Source organism: Aethalodelphis obliquidens, unplaced genomic scaffold (assembly GCF_003676395.1).
Source record: "Aethalodelphis obliquidens isolate GAN/ISIS:26980383/991018 unplaced genomic scaffold, ASM367639v1 scaffold33, whole genome shotgun sequence".
In the NCBI taxonomy this organism is placed as follows: Eukaryota; Metazoa; Chordata; class Mammalia; order Artiodactyla; family Delphinidae; genus Aethalodelphis; species Aethalodelphis obliquidens.
The window spans coordinates 3,575,585-3,593,818 of NW_020837977.1; positions in this window are offsets into that span (position 1 = coordinate 3,575,585).

Consider the following 18,234-nt stretch of genomic DNA (forward strand, 5'->3'; position numbering starts at 1 on the left):
TTATCGTGTTGGTCTTAATAAGATCCTAAAGAAGCATAATAGTGACAATAAAACACAGTGCTGAAGTTTATATTCAGATATGAAAGTCCAAAGCAACATTTCCTTTCCTTTTTTATGTGCTGTATTTTCCGAAGGAAAGCAATACTGTGCTCCATGGAGAAAAGATTCATTTAAATCCTAAGCATGTAACTGAAAGCGTGGAATCGAATCTGTGCCTGTTAAAGCTACATGAGGAAGACAGGTGACACGTGGCCACAGTGAACCTGTTTCCAGTGACCCCCTGTGTGACATTGGGAACTTGCTGGAGAGACCAAGTGAACCACAGAGATCTAGAGAGAAGGAGCTGGGCTTTATAAGAAATTATATCCTTTTAGAGCAGGGAACTTTAGCAGAAAAAGGAAAACCGGTCAAATTCAGGTGATGCTTTGGTTTTCGAAACACGGAAAAAAATCAGGTACACATATATTAGCTTAAACTGATTTCAGTCTGAAAGACGACTGCTGTATGCAAGGTATGAAAATGTAAAAGCCCAATTTGGCCAATTCCACGTGGCAAAAGAATGTAAAGATGGTAAATCCACAACCACCCAGAGACATGGCCGTAAATTATATGAAATTGAAATGTGTCTGAAAAGGGACACAGGAAGATGAAGCACTCGGAATCACAGAAATGGTGAGAGCCCAGGGGGGCTCGTCTGCAAAGGGAGACTTGAGGAGGTTTGAAGGGAGGGAGATGCCACTTCCTCCAAGACCTCCCGGAGCAGAGGTGCTGATTCTGTACAATGAAGGGGCTGAGATCCTATGGGCCCCGCTTTAAACTGATGACCAGCGAGAGCCCTCTTTTTCACCTTCCTCCTTACGCATGTGCCTTGATGGCTGTCTGTGGCAGCTGCAGATAACAGCAAGTTCTCAGGCAGACATGCAGGGAAGTTCTGGGCTCAGCTCTGCAGAGCCCTGAGCCAGCTGTCAGGAAAGCCGATTTAGAATGGACCCCCATGTGGCCAGAAGGGTGCCTTCGCTCTGCGGTGGGATTTGTGCCCCCCCTTCTTTGCGTGCTAAGTCACAGCTCCAAAATGAAGCCGCTCCGTCAGCATCAACTTTTGTGCAGGTTTCCTCCAAACCCCCGAGCCAGCCTCCCCTAGCCAGCAGGCGTTGGGTGCCGCAAATGTGATCCTGTCTGTCGTTTCGTCCTCAGCAGAAGAGCGACATGACCATATTTATTGCTGTTGCTATTCTGGGGGCTGGGTGACGTTTTTCTCCCCTTGTGGCTGAGCACTGCCCGTTCATCTTTCACCACGCCCTCCAAGTCTGCAAGGCTAAAACCAGTGATACAAATAGATTCTATCAGGAGGAAAGTTAAAACGAGAAGTTCTGCAGTATTCCCAAATCTATTCGCTTATGGCTTGAAAAGCTATACGTTCTGTGGTCCTGTATTTTAAATGTGTACTGTTAGCACCCCACTATTATCATACACTGCTACTGGTGGTATCTTTGCTAAGGAAAGAAAACATGGACGGGCGGGGGGCAGGGCGGCGGTGACAATCTGGCTGATAAACACGGCTTGGAAATTTGGCAAATGTTGAGTTTTCCACTGTTGAGTGTTGGGAGTGTCCAAATGTTACCAGAACACTTGAAGCTTTTCGCTTGCTTCATACTCTTCCTTACTAAGACACTCCTCTTTTGTGACGCGAAAGGGACTAAATGACAAGCCACAGAAACTCCTATTAAGGATACAATGGTGCAGGGCACAGGTGACACGGCTCCTAGAAAGTAACTGTATACAGACTTTCTAAATGAAGAACTTAGATACATAAATAACTAATTACCACATGCGTTACACGCTGCACCACGTGAGAGGGATTCTGACTCTACCACGGACCCCTGTCCGTTACCGAGTGGTCAGATCTTCGCCGTAGCTTGTAATCACTCCGCGTTCGCGCTCACCTGGCGGATCGTCTGCACTTGGCAGGAGTTATGTCTCTAGCTTTGCAAAAGTGACTTCAGATTCCATGAGCCCTGCTGCAATTCCACTCTGTAACATACAAGGCAGCAGAACATTCTAGAGGAGGCAGTGGGTTGCAGAGGTGGGCGCATGGGCTCTGGAGCCCACTGCCGGGGTTTGTCCCGGCTAGCCAGCTGTGGGACTTCTATAAGCCTCCCTTTCCTCTGCAAAATTAGGACGATAACAGGAACCTCCTCCCAGGGTATTGTGAGAATTAACTGGGGAAACAATATATGTAACCACAGTTAGAGAAACGAAAAGGCTGAGAACAGGAGGCTTGCTGCCATCTTCGAGCAGGGACGTTTAACCTCCCTCCAGCATACTTCCTTTGCCTCAACTGTAGTTGGTCTTCAAACTGTTCACTCTCAAAATCACTATAGGCAATTGTGCTGCAGACTCAGAGGTTTCTGGCTGTCTGCCTGGGAAATACGTTTCCGGTATCCAGGGGGATATTTAAAGTGCACTCTCAGCTGGCAGCTCAGCTGATTTTCACCTGAAATGTCCGTAAACTATAGAAGTATTTCAGTAAAGGGCCTTACAACAAGGCCTAGTTCTTCCCGTTAAGAAAGTGATATATATAAGTACATATCACAACGATGGCTTTTTTGCCCTGGTATGGTTTTGGTCTTTCTTCCCTCTTTTCGGTTGCATATTTCTGTACCATCACACCTCAGATGTGTAACAATGGAACTGTTTTATTTCTCTAGGACCAAAATTAACAGCTCTAGAGACTCATTTCCACTGATAGTGGAAAAACTCTTAATTTCGTCCCTTTCAGGGTAACTCAGCCACTCTAATATAATACAGATCTCTTTGGGGGAAATATTCAGTCACTCTTCTCTTTCCCTCTGGTGGTGGTAGGGAGGGTGGGGAATGGATCTAATTTTCTGGTGGTTTACAATTCACCTGACCTCAAGAGAGGAGGTTTGAAAACAATCCCCTGGTCCTCAATAGTCTCCCCTGAGATGTCTTGTCCAGCTGGATCTTCGAAACTTGACCCCTGGCCTTTCTGCATGTGCTGAAGGTTTCAGAGCTGGCCAGTCCTTCCAGCATCAGGCATGGGCAGCATGTGGCCATCCAACCCTCCCCCGCTATGCTGACTCTGTCTTTGCTCTGACTGATCCTCTGAAATTCAACCACACCTTCCCAACCAGTCCCTGCCTTTGTAACACCCATCCAAAGCCTTACCTCTCACCACACCAAGGAAACCCACGAGCAGTCCACCTGCTCAAAATCCTCAACAATATCAAGTCAGGAGAACTCATCTCTCGCTTCCTCCGTATTTCAAGCCCCAAGCCCCAGAGCTAGTGAGACCTAGGAGGCCTGTTGTAGCTAATGTTCCCCAGGAAACCGCCTTTGAGATGCGCCTATAAAAGGTTTTTTGGCAAATGTTCTCCAGAACAACACTTGTAAGGGAATGAGGGAAGCTGGGTGAGCAGAGAGAGAAGTTACTACTGCCATGCATTTGCAAAGAAGCTGATAGTACTGGGAGCTCTGGAAGTGGGAGGGCATTTCAGAGTTGTTCCAATAGAGGCAAGGGGTCTAGACCTTTCTATCCCCAACAATGGACCAGTCATTGGATATATGCTGCCTTAGGGAGTTCTTTTGACCTTGGGCTAGGAGGGCTTCTTTGGGCTAGGAGGGCTTCTTTGGCAAAGGGTGATGCTTGGAAATAGACTCAGCTGCAAGGCGTCGGCCGCCAGGACTCACAGCAGCCGGGGAACGAGTACCTGACCCAGGAGGGGTATCTGGGCAGCACATCAATGTCCACTGCACCGCCATCTTAGGCCGCCTGCCCAAATATCCACTCCAGCCCCTCTATCCTAACGTGGCTGTCCTGTGTTGCTTCCAACTGTTTGATGAGGTGTTGCCACCCTTCTCCCCAGATGTCCAAGAGGGAAGTAGAATATGCAGTCCTTCCGCCCTCAGATTCTCTGTGTATCTGGGAATATGTCTGGGAATTTTTATTCCCACTCATCCTCTCCCAGACCCCTCTAAACTGCTCTGACGTCATAGCCTACATCCTCTCTAATCCATGTTCCACCGTAAAAACCCTGTGTTAAGTCTCCAACTGATGGCTTTGGGGAACCCGACAAATCATTTCTTTTTCTTTGCAAAGCCTGAATCTTACAAATATTTGCCTTGGCATCTCGTATACCTTTTCTTACGTAAAATTTGTTTTCAAGCTGGAAGTTTCCAGTTTAGTCCTCTGTACCTTGCCCACCCCTCTCCCTGAAGTAATGGATATTATTGATGGATGGAAGACTAGTGACACCTTGGAACAGTAAAACTTAACTTTAGTTGACATTTCATATAGATTAACCTGATCAACTTACAATGATAGACGACGTGATAGTCTACCTTATCAGAAAATGCACACTTCTTTTCCTGGCTGCTCTTCGTGTTTGGTAAATTATACAAACTGTTGAGAGCTCTCAGTTTTACGAGCCCCCACTCACACTTCTTTGAGAGCTGCTCTTTATATGCCTGAGGTCAGGGCTCAGGTCTCCCAGTGCTCTTAATATTTTCTTCCCACACCCCATAGGTCTGTGCACCTGACTTGGGAGGCTAGTGCTATAAGCCTTTTTCAGCCAATTGACCAGAAACATCTGGGAGGCAGAGGCATCTCAGTCATCTCTTTCTAATCTTGTCTGTCCTGAGTACCATAGCAGGAACCACAGGGACTTGTGACCACACCCAAGCTGGTCTCTCCTTTCACTCAAATCTTAATGATCCCTCCTGACCCTACCAAACCTTAGATTCCAGTGATCCCTTTTTAGAATGTTAGAAGGAACAATTTATCCTGTCTCCATGGCTCTATGGGAGAAGGAATAGTGCCCTTTTTTCTCTTCTAGGAAGTCTCTGGGAATAATCTGCTCTCATATTTAGAACTATTTTCCAAACAAAAGTCCACACACTTACGGGAGTTCACCTATGTATTCTAAGGGGTCTGGTAATTTTCTCTAGATTTTTCATCTCTGTGGAGTGTCACTTGATTTTGGTGGCTAATCTTGTGTTTATGTTCAAGCAGACTTTGCCATTGAGTCTTTCTACTTTAATTGTTTCTGACTAATGAGAAGAGAGGCAGATCTAATACGTAAATGATGTGTATCCACCAAGCAATAGCCAAATGTTATACCAGCACTCTGTACAAAGAAAGACTTCCTAAGAAATCCTATAGAGGAGTCCTCAGTGGCATCCAGCAGGATGCGTTTGCTGAATCAGGAGAAGCTGTACCTCCGTGGGCAGTGCCATAACTTTTTTAAATGCAAGCAGCAATTTTATTTCATCAAAACGTCATGTCACATGAAATTCAGGTTGTTAATTTCAAAATTACCGGTTTTCAATTTATGTTGGTTTTATGTTGTAAATAAATTATAAGCATACAGAGATATACCTTATCTGATGGTTTATGTATTTAAGTGCATATATACAAAGAATGTATACTTAAATATTTATAAAATGATTGAACCCACCATGGGCAAGAAGTCTGGATAAATTTTTGTTTTTCTTCGAAAGCTATCTGTGCATTTTTCAAGTTTGAAAAACACTATTCTGTAGCAGAGGGGGTCATATCTTGCTTCAGGGTGTGTATCAGAATCAATCAGGAGGGGCTGGTATTTAACACCCTTTTTATACTTTCTTTCCAATACTACACTTCTTCCTCATTTCATTTCTCTGCACTACCCCCAGCTATGGGGGAAGTGCCTAGACAGTCATCATTTCTTATGAGCTCTTAGAATAAGATCACAACCACATCCTGGTGCCTGCCTCCCTCCCCACCATCACCTCTTACCAAGATCCTCTCCCTTGCTCAATAAATCCAAACACACTGTCCTGTTTTCAGTTACTTCTATGTGCCAAGCTGTTTTTACCTCAGAGTTGTTTCCTCTTCTCCAGCTGATCTCCTCCTTACTTTCCAGGGCATCTCCTACTCATCCTTCAGAGCTTAGCTTACCTGTCACTTTATTGTAAATAATCCTAAAGTTCATATAGAACCACAAAAGACCCCGAATTGCCAAAGCAATCTTTAGAAAAAAGAACAGAGCTTGAGGTATCACACTCCCTGACTTCAGACTATACTACAAAGCTACAGTAATCAAAACAGCATGGTACTGGCACAAAAACAGACACATAGGTCAATGCAACAGAATAGAGAGCCCAGAAATAAACCCACACACCTATGGTCAATTATTCTATGACAAAGGAGGCAAGAGTATACAATGTAGAAAAGACACTCACTCTCTTAAATAAGTGGTGTGGAGAAAACTGGACAGCTACATGTAAAAGAATGCAATTAGAACATTCTCTAACACTATATACAAAAATAAACTCAAAATGAATTAAAGACGTGAATATAAGACCGAACACTATAAAACTCCCTGAGGAAAACATAGGCAGAACACTCTTTGATGTAAATCACAGCAATATTTTTGAGGGATCTGTCTCCTCAAGTAAAGGAAATAAAAGCAAAAGTAAACAAATGGGGCCTAATTTGCTTAAAAGCTTTTGCACAGCAAAGAAAATCATTGACAAAACAAAAAGACAATCTACTGAATAGGAGAAAATGTTTGCAAATAATATGACCAATAAGGGATTACTATCAAATACATATAAACAGCCCATACAATTCAACATCAAAAAATCAAACAACCCAGTTAAAACATGGGGAGAAGAACTGAATAGACATTTTTCCAAAGAGGAAATGCAGATGGTTAACAGGCACATGAAAAGATGCTCAACATCGCTAATCATCAAGGAAATGCAAATCAAAAGAATGAAATTCTGCCATTTGCACAACATGGATGGACCTAGAGAGTATTATTCTTAGTCAAATAAGTCAGACAGAGAAAGACATAACTCTTAGAATGATGGATGGATGGATGGATGGATAAATGGATGGATGCATGGGTAGTTGGCTGGCTGGCTGGATGGATGGGGAGGCCTTTCCTGACCTTGCAATCCAAACAAAAGTGTCCCTTGACATCCTTTTTTATAGCACTAATTTTTCTTCTATAGCACAGCAATTTGCAATGATATATTGATTTATTATCTATCCCCTGTAGTAATCTGTAAATTCCATGAGGGCAGGTCATTAATGACTTCATACTCATTATAGGGCATTCCATTTAGAAGACACTCGCTATATATATGATGAGTCAATGGACAAAAGGAAATCCTGAAGACCACATTCTTATCACTAAAATAGCTATAAAGAGGGAGAATAGACCTTTCCTAACATTTTAAAGTCTTTTAATTATTGGATTACATTCACCTGGTGCATTCCAAAGAAATGATAAATTTTAGGAAAAATAACGTGGCCTTTGAGATGAAAGAGAATCACAAACTGAAAAAGCACTTGCATATAGTTTCCTCAGACACCAATCAAAGACAAGACATATGCCATTATCAATACGAAAGTGACTCTAAAGGCTACAGATTATTTTAGTTACTTCTTGGACGGAATAGCTCTTAAGATGTATATAATTCAGCAGTCAACAAGCATTTACTCAGAATAGTAGAGCGTTAATGTCATTTATCTGACATTATTTTTAAAAATCTAGAAGTAGTCGTCCCAGGATCATGGATACATTCTCCTGCTATGTATTCAACTCTAAGCCCCTCCTATCTCAATACTGCCCTAAACCCCCAGGAGTGATGGACAAGAAAAGCAGCTAATCCAGGTGCCCCTAATCGGGAGCAGGGGGCAGGCCTGTGTGCCTGGCTGCCACAGTGCCCAGCTAGTCCAGGGCACTGTACTAATTTGCCAGCAGGATCAAGGCTACAATTCTAAACTACTGAAAACCTCAGGAGCTGGGGCTAGTGGTACTTTGCTGTGTGGTAACCCTAAACTCAGGCCCTATGCCCTGTCACTTATCCAAGATGGGTGAAAGAGATAGACCTCTCAAGGCCAGTGACAGCACAACTAAAGACAGCACAACTCCCTGAGTTCACACTCCAGAGACACTGAGGAAGGAATGGAGACTTAACAAGTCCACCAACTGATTTGGTCTAGAGTTATCAGATTTCTATTAAGTTCTGGATTTCAAGGTCACCTCATTAACAGCTTCTTTTATTGCATAAGTATTCACTATCTATTGTACACTTATCCTTAGCAAGCATGCTCTTACACAGCACTTTTGAATTTTGACTTTTTTTTTTTTTTTTTGCGGTGCGCGGGCCTCTCACTGCTGTGGCCTTTCCCGTTGCGGAACACAGGCTCCGGACGCACAGGCTCAGCGGCCATGGCTCACGGGCCCAGCCGCTCCACGGCACGTGGGATCCTCCCAGACCGGGGCACGAACCCGTGTCCCCTGCATCGGCAGGCGGACTCTCAACCACTGTGCCACCAGGGAAGCCCTGAATTTTGACTTTTAAAGGATGAGAAGGATACAGTTTATAATTATTAAAGCACTTTGAGAGAGAATTCATGTGAGAAAGAAATATTAGGATCACTAGTATCAGGCAACTTTGAAATTATTTTCTCAGTTTATGGAATCTAAGTTAGCCTACATGAGGCTACACAGCCCTACAGTAATGTTTCCCTGAAGACTCAGAGTATTTATTAAAATCACAGATTCCTGAGCCCCAACTCAAACCCACTGAATCAGAATTCACCATGGGAGTAACCTGGGCATGCCTATATATAACAAGTGCTCCCTAGTGTTTGTCATCAGGGGATTTTTGGAAATCACCCTACAGAAATGATTCTTCATCAGAAATATATTAGGGGCACTTCCCTGGTAACTTATGTACAGCAGTGAGTGGACCTGATAAACTTAAGGACCCCCTAAAACTTAGTCTCGCAGTTGGAAAAAGACAGTCTGGGTGATCTAGACGGCCTGAGTGATTTCTAACTCACCAACTGATTGAATAATTCATAGCCTCTCTACCTGAGTGTGACAGAGTGGACATTTAGAAACTGCCAGCTATATACTGTTGTCAGTCCCGCCATGTTTGACGCACCACCATTTCCTTCCTGAATGTTACAGCCTAGGCTAAATTATGCCTCGTTTCCACACCTCAGATCCATACTAAATATTCCTTTAGTACAAATACTTCATCAGAGTGCAGGTAAGGATCCCTTGTCGAGCATTTTCAAAAGATGCTTGTCCAGGTTTAACCCTCGTCTGGCAAAATCTCAGAGAGAGGCCCCATCACATACGTTCCCCGGAGATCCTAATGTATTTCTTTTTCCTTTTTTTTTTTTCTTTTTCGGCTGCACTGGGTCTTCATTGCTGTGTGTGGGCTTTCTCTAGTTGCAGCGAGCGAGGGCCACTCCTCGTTGCCGTGCGTGGGCTTTTCATTGCGGTGGCCTTTGGGTCACAATGCAGGTCTGAGACCTGTGAAAGGAAGGAGGGAAGGAAGGAGGGTTGGGTAGAGGAAACACAGACTGCAGAATAGCTCTAAGAAAGTTCCAGCCAGGTCAATGGGGAGCACAGAAAACATAACCTGTCAGAGGAGGCCTGTGTTGAGAAGGCATGGATCAGCTCCAGCAATCCCACTGTGCTCAGCTGTTGGCTGGAGACAGTCTAGGTAGAGTCCTGGGTTTTCGGTGCCCCTTCCATGGAGGTCATTGACATGTAGCACAAAACTCTTTACACGTTCCCATAGGTTCATCCACATGCGTCTACTCTGAACCTCCATGTCTCCCATCTTCCAGTCCTTTCCCTTCCAGGCCTCTGACCATGGCCAGGCTGTTGGCCATTGCCCAGAAATCTACATATTTTCCCACCTTTCACGTAAAATAGATGACCAGGTTCACCACTCACAGCTCTGCCCCTTGGAAAGATTTTCCCTCTCTGCATACTTTCAAGACCACTCCTGAGTGTGGCTGTAATGCAGCCTCCACTCATTTTCAGCTTCATCCACATAATAGCCTGTCATCCATAAACCAAGTACAGGCTTTTCTTCCTCTTTAGCTGGTAATCTTCCCATAGGTAAGAGCTGGGGAAGGGGTGCTAGTGCAATTCTAGGGGACATGGGGCTCTGAACCACCTGTTCTTGCAGCTTACTTGTGTCCTCTAGTTCTGCTCGGCTTGACCCTGGATATACCATGTTCATCTTACAATAGACTGCTTCTGGGTCTGTACAACTTTGTTTTGGCAGGTTCTACAGGACCCAGCTCATCATAGGAAATTCTAAAGTAACAGTCATTTGGGGTCCCATGGTCAAGCAGTCGTGTTTTTTTTTTTTTTTGCCAAAGTCAAGGAACTGATTCTCGGAAGCTCTATATTCTCTTCTGCAGACGCTATGGCCTTGCTTCAGATCTCCACAGACCTGCACTGTGATTCTTCCACTGGGACCTGCCACAATCTTCCTATCATATCTTTTCTCACCACTGACACCAGACGCCAGCACCAAAAGATCTGCCTGATCATATGGCCCAAGAGGCAGGGCTGCTTGCCTGGGCCTCCTGCAAAACTCTTTCCAGCTCTGAGCCCTCTCAAAGCTGCCAGCCTTCCATCCATGTCGCTCAGCATATAGGCTGGAGCAGTTTCTAAGTGTGGTGTTGCTTCCAGAATCCAAGAGGCCTACTGGGTCCTCTGCTTTTTGTTGTTGTTGTATATCAGAGGCCACGAGATGCAGCGATTTGCCTTTTACTTTGGAGGGGATGTCCCAGGGTAGAGCATGGCCTTGACTGCAAACACCACCACAGATCTGAAGTCGCCGCAGCTGGAGGCTATCCGCCAAGTACCCTCCTCGCCGCAGGTTCTCTTGGAGGGAGATCTCAGCAGTGCACCCCTGCAGCCTCCCCATGGGGTGTTTCTCCTTCTCAGTAAGCTTTAAAAAGCGCTTGCTATGTGAAAGTAGTAAATGAGATGCAAGCTATAACAAACATTCTAGAGTGTGTTTAAGGAAAGGAAGAGGAATTTAAGCTGTATTTGGAATGCAGTCAGTATCTGAAGAATCCCCCAGGGCTCTAAGGTGTGTGTGCTCAGGTGATATGTGGACTGGGACTGCAGCGCTTGGCAAGGATACAACAGTCCCCAATGTCGCTCAGTTAGAGGGAAGCCTTTCCTATTATTGGCCATTGTTTCAAATCCCATTCCAGGTCTCTTGGTACCATTCATTCCCCAATTATAATTTGCGTTTCTTTACTGCCTAATAATGGATTTGTTTTTTTCTCTCCTTCAGTCACTTGGCAACTCCTTAGTTGTGCTTTCAGCAATATTGTGCACCTCCCTTCTTGGTTAAAAAAACATTTTTTATTGAGCTATAGTTGATTTACAATGTTGTGCTAGATTCTGGTGTACAGCAAAGTGATTCCGTTATACATATATATGTATTCTTTTTCATATTCTTTTTAATTATGTTATTTCAAGATCTTGAATATATTTTCCTGTGCTTTGCAGTAGGACCTTCTTGTTTATTTTATATATAGTAGTGTGTATATGTTAATCCAATCTAACTTACCCCTCCCCCCCTTTCCCCTTAGGGAAGTTTGTTTCTATGTCTGTGTTTCCGTTTTGTAAATAAGTCCATTTGCATCATATTTTAGATTCCACATATAAGTGATATATGATATTTGTCTTTCTCTGTCTGACTTACTTCATTGAGTATGATAATCCCTAGGTCCATCCATGTTGCTGCAAATGGCATTATTTCATTCTTTTTTATGGCTGAGTAATATTCCATTGTATATATGTGCCACATCTTCCTTATCCATTCACCTGTTGATGGACATTTAGGTTGCTTCCATGTCTTGTCTATTGTAAATAGTGCTGCTATGAACATTGGGGTGCATGTATCTTTTTGAATTTTAGTTTTGTCTGGATATATGCCCAGGAGTCGGATTGCTGGATCACATGGTAACTCCATTTTTAGTTTTTTAAGGAACCTCCATACTGTTCTCCATCGTGGCTGCACCAATTTACATTCCCACCAACAGTGTAGGAGGGTTCCTTTTTCTCTACACCCTCTCCAGCATTTTTATCATTTGTGGACTTTTTTAATGACGGCCATTCTGACCAGTGTGAGGTGATACCTCATTATGTTTTTGATTTGCATTTCTCTAATAATTAGCAATGTGGAGCATCTTTTCATGTGTCTATCGGCCACCTGTGTGCCCTCTTTCAAGAAATGTCTATTTAGATCTTCTGCCCATATTTTGATTGGGCTGTTTGGGTTTTTGTTATTGAGTTATATGAACTATTTGTATATTTTGGAAACTAAGCCCTTGTTGGTCGTATCATTTGCAAAGACTTTCTCCCAGTCCATAGGTTGCCTCTTCACTTTATGGTTTCCTTTGCTGTGCAAAAGCTTTTAAGTTTGATTAGGTCCCATTTGTTTATTTTTGCTTTTATTTCTAGTGCTGTCTCAGGAAACTGACCTAAGAAAACATTGCTACAACTTATGTCAGAGAATCTTTTGCCTATGTTCTCTTCTAGAAGTTTTATAGTGTCCTTGTCTTATATTTAAGTCTTTAAGCCGTTTTGAGTTTATTTTTGTGCATGGTGTGAGGGAGTGTTTTAACTTCATTGATTTACATGTAGCTCTCCAGTTTTCCCAGTACCAGTTGCTGAAGAGACTGTCTTTTCTCCATTGTATATTCTTGCTTCCTTTGTCGAAGATTAATTGACCTTAGGTGTGGGGGTTTATTTCTGGGCTCTCTATTCTGGTCCATTGATCCATATGTCTGTTTTTGTGCCAATACCATGCTGTTTTGATTACTGTAGCTTTGTGGTATTATTGTCTGATGTCTCAGAGTGTAATGCCTCCAGCTTTGTACTGTTTCCTCAGGACTGCTTTGGCAATTTGGCTGGGTCTTTTGTGATTCCATACAAATTTTAGGATTATTTGTTCTAGTTCTGTGAGAAATGTCATGGGTAATTTGATTGGGATCACATTAAATCTGTAGATTGCTTTGGGTAGTAAGGCCATTTTAACAATATTAATTCTTCCAATCCAAGAGCATGCGATCTCCTTCCATTTCTTTAAATCATCTTCAATGTCCTTTATCAATGTTTTCTAGTTCTCAGCATATATGTCTTTCACCTCCTTGGTCAGGTTTATTCCTGAGTATTTTATTTTTTTGATGCAATTCTAAAAAAGATTTTTTTTTTTTTACTTTCCCTTCCTGATATTTCATTGTTAGTGTAAAGAAATGCAACCAATTTCTGTATGTTTATCTTGTATCCTGCTACCTTGCTGAATTCATTTATTACTTCTAGTAGTTTTTGTGTGGAGTCTTCAGGGTTTTCTATGTATAGTGTCATGTATTCTGCATATGACAATTTTACTCCTTCCCTTCCAATTCAGGTACACTTAATTTCTTTTTATCATCTGATTGCTGTGGCTAGGACTTTTAATACTATGTCGAATAGAGGTGGTGAGAGTGGGCATCCTTATCTTGTTCCAGATTTTAGTGGGAAGGTTTTTAACTTTTCACCATTGAGTATTATGTTGGCTGTGGGTTTGTTATAAATAGCTTTTATTACGTTGAGATACGTTCCCTCTATACCCACTTTGGAAAGAGTCGAGTCTTTATCATGAATGGATGTTGATGTACTGCCCTCCTCTATTCAACCTTTTTAGGAAATGGTTATCCCATCAATTTTCACAACTTTTACCATCTTAATAGCAACACTCCCAAGTATGTTTTTATAGTCCCTTGCCCCCACCCTCAATTTGTGTTATTTCAAAATCTGAGTTGCCTTTCATCCATATTTTCAGAATAAAGCATTATGATTTTCACTGTTGCATGAGAGAGATGAACTCATCCTCTTTTCTCCTTCAATTCCAGGGACCTCTTTTCCAGGAGGTCTCCTCTATTCTCCCAATCACAGTCATGAATTCCCCTCATTCCTTCCCTCTGTACAGTGTCTCTTAAGAAGACCATCCCTTTAGAGATATCTGGAAGGATGCACCTTCTACATTATCCACAAAGCTAAACAGTACGCCCATGATTCCTGAGAATCGTTTCAACTATAGCAGCCCGCAAAACTACTCTATCCTCTGAACCCTTATCACACTTGGTGCTTGTTTACTACTTATAGTTGTCTCCCTTGCACTTTTATTATTTTTCATTTTTATCTCCTGCCTCTTTAGGTATGTTTTATACCCTTAAGAGCAAGGTCTGAGCTACTTCTCTGTCTCCAAACCTAACCGAGTCATCGTATATACAAGTACATAGATATACATACACACACACATATACACACACATAGAAATACATCTTACGGTTTGCTTCAGGTAGTAGGTCTTCAATGCACAGACCTAGTACCTGAAACAGTCTACTCTGTGTCTTCAAGCTTACTATCTCTTTTAAGTCTCCCTTTAACCTGTCATTCACCTTTTTCATTGTTAGAACTTTTCTGAAAGCCCCCGTGAGCCTCATCATTGGACACATATGCTAAGTCTAGGGGACCACTGCTCATTAAAAAGAGCAGGCAGAGAGCCACAAGGGACAAGTCATGGGAAGAAACCAAAGACCTGCCCTTGAGACTTAAATAAGGCTCAGCTGGTGTTTTTATATCAGAATTAGACTATTTCTAAATTAGACTCTTGGGCCCTAGGGCAGGATTGCCTAGTTGTATAAAATAAGCCAACAAGTATCCAGTAATTACAGGAAATTTGGCTACGATGAAGCTAATGTTTTGGAAACAAAAGAGAGCCTAAGGAGATTAGAAAGGGATAAGAGGAAAAATACACAGGGAATGAGACAGCTAAAGTGGTAGGAGAGGAAGAGGGAGAGGAGAGATAAGCTGAGAGAGATGGGTTTTACAGAAGCTGAGGGAGGTTAAGTGTTCACAAATATCAAACTGGCAGCTGCCACTCCTAGCAGGATAGGAATTGAAGAGATGCCATTGTATCTGTCAACTAGGAGGTCCCTAATGGCTAAACAAGCTTCACTAGACTGGTGAGGATAGAACCCAAATCGAGTGGCATGAGAATGAGAGGTGGGGAGGAAAAACTTGAACGTAACCTACTCATTCAGGGAAGTTTGCAGTTTCCAGAACAGGCAGGAGACTTGAGGTGAAAGCGGGACCAGGAAATGAGGGCTGTTTTAACATAGAGGACACACGAGCACCTCTGTTGGAGGGAAGAAAAGAAATTAAAGTATATCCAAGAGAGAAGGAATTGACCCAGAACGTGGAGAGGAAAAGGGACATCTTTTCCTCTGGGATGAGGTCGTGAAGAAAGGAAGAAAATGAGAACCAATCTGAAGAGAAGGAAGGTGTTCCCAGGGGTTAGCTCTTTTCCTCCATGAGAGAGAAGACAAGTAGGAAAGAAAGAGGGGCTCAGGGATGGTGATGGGCTTCTGGAAGTTGCCTGGGAAGAGATAGGCCACGCAGTGTTGGAGGGGTTGCCTGAGGCTTGACACCCATGATTTGCAATGACAACTGGTAAATGTGATTCTCTCCAGAAGGGGCTTCCTGGGAGCAGGGGATGAGAAACTGTGGCTTGGGGGCTGGGCAGGCAGATGAACTAGGAGGTCACTATAGAAAGGACAATGCTGAGGAAAGGATGCATTAGGGCCTTCAGGCAGGATAGGGAAGGGCCAGGAGGACATGAAGGGCATCAAAGGAGTGGAGACTTGGCTAAGAGTCCATGGCTTGTTCAGTGAATGGGAAAGACCAGCGAGTGTTGTCAAAGAGGGAGATTGTCAAGTTCTAGTTTTCAGTGTTGGCCTACGTATGGGTCAAAGTAAGGGCCACGCTGTCTGAGGACTTTAAGATAAAGGCCATGATGCTGAGAAACATGACGGATGGTGAGGCCAGGATGAGGCTGCTTGGGACAATGGCAGGCAACAGCAGGTAGGGGGAGAGCAGCTAAGCCTTTGGTCCTAGATACACAAGGGGAGTGACCTAGAGAAGATGGATTTTCTGAAAAATACAGCACGGAGCCAGTTGCTGGCTTCCTACAGAGTGGGCCAGCATGAATGGTACAAGTCTCAAAGGGAAGGGCTCCTGAAAGAGACCTGTCAGAAGAGAAACTCAGGGATTACAGTTGGCCTTCCTTATGCTGCATCAGATTCAACATCCACAGATTCAACCAACCGCAGATTGAAAATATTTGAAAAAAAAAAGAATTCCAGAAAGTTTCAAAAAGCAAAGCTTGAACTTGCCATGTGCTGGCAACTGTTTACATAGCATTTGCATTGTATTAGTTATTATAGGTGAATCTAGATAGGATTGCAAGAATATGGGAGGATGTACATATGTTATGTACAAATACTGTGCCATTTTCTGTAAGGGACTTGAACATCGTGGGTTTTGGTATTGGGAGGGGCAGTCCTGGAACCAATCTTCCACAGATACTGAGGACAACTATATTTACTTATCAACTAATTTATTTTTAGTCCTTGACCTGTATTACCAACTGCCTTTTTTTTTTTTTTTTTTTTTTTTTTTTTTTTCTTTTTTCTTTTTTTTTTTTTTTTTTTTTTTTTTTTTTTTGCGGTACGCGGGCCTCTCACTGCTGTGGCCTCTCCCGTTGCGGAGCACAGGCTCCGGACGCGCAGGCTCAGCGGCCATGGCTCACGGGCCCAGCCGCTCCGCGGCACGTGGGATCCTCCCGGACCAGGGCACAAACCCATGTCCCCTGCATTGGCAGGCGGACTCTCCACCACTGCGCCACCAGGGAAGCCCCCAACTGCCTATTGAACATCTCTGAGATATATTTCTGGATCATCTTTTCCTATATGAACCTATCTTCCCAACCTCTATAATTTACTCTTCTTCCTCCATTTCTTTAATTCTAGCCAGTAGCATCACCGTCACCTGGACAGCTATTCTAAAAAATAAATAAAAGTCATCTTCACCACCCCTTCTTGCTCTCCACCCAGCCTGCTTCCTTCCTCCATTTGGAAGTTCTCACCCTCACTCTAATAAAGAGTGGTAATTAAGAGAATCAGACAGACTTGGTTTAAATTCCAGCTCAACCATTTCTACCTCGAATGATCTTGGACACTTAACTGTTTTAAAGCTTATTTTCTTCTTCTGTAAAATGGTTATAACACTAGTACTACTAGCATGGGTTATCATGAGATCTGAATGAATTAATGCATGTAAAGAACTTGACACATATCTGGCATACCATAATTTCCTTCAAAGTTGTGAAGCTCATTAATTTCGTAAGTCGCTTCCTCTTCTGACTTCATGGTATCTGCAAAGCTTATGGCCATATTTCTTAACTTTTTATTTATTGTGGGCAAGTTTTTAAAATTTTTATGAATCTTTTATCACAGATATGCTAATAATACTCTTTTTGGAATTTTACTGAAGTATAGTTGATTTACAATTTGTGTCAATTTCTGCTGTACAGCAAAGTGATTCAGTTATACATATATATTCTTTTTCATATTCTTTTCCATTATGGTTTATCATGGGATATTGATATAGTTCCCTGTGCTATACAGTAGGACTTTGTTGTTTATCCGTCCTATATATAATAGTAGTAAAACTCATTTTGACTTATATAATAAATCAGGTAATTTAAATTCTACTTGCTTTTGTACACACTTTGAATCAATAAGCACGCTTCGGACAACATACACCTCCAGATTAGCTTTCTGTCATTTGTAGTTTTATTAAAAATTCTCAGTAACTAATTCTAATATGTAAATAAATGAAATCACCAATAAAATTTTAAACACATCTTCTATTAAAAAAAGATAAAATTCTAAGCAAAACATCCTCACCAACATGTTGTTACTAGACATTCACACTCAAATGGCTTACTTTTTGTTACAAAATTTTCTAGAATGGAAATCTACAAGGCCGCATTTTAAACAGTGGAGAAAAACCAAGCGCTAGCGTGGCTGCTGGCCCCTGGGCTTTAATGGCCTCCCGCACCCCACCTGTCAAACGAACATTCATATTCTCTTCTTACTAATCTCCTCTTAAAGCTAAATTCAACTCAATGAGGACATTACTAACCCCAACTAGTAAACTGCAGCGTTATTCCACTACCTCCTACGTGCTGTGCCACCGTCCTCAGCACCTCTTCCTCTTCCTGGTTCTCGTTCCCTTGTCTTCTCCAACCGTTGCCATTGAACCTGAACACTGACGTTAATGAACATATCAGTCAGACTGGGGAAACACTGCACCGGGATGACAGCAGGTAAATGGAAGCATGGGTCGTATGCTCTGTATGTATGATTTTTTGCCAAAAATCTCTCAGTGAACTACCAAAAATTCAATACTAATTTTCCCCTGTGAAGAGAGTCAGTGGCAGAGTCGAGTTAGGACTGATGAGTTGAAATGTAATAGCAGACACCTGGTGGTG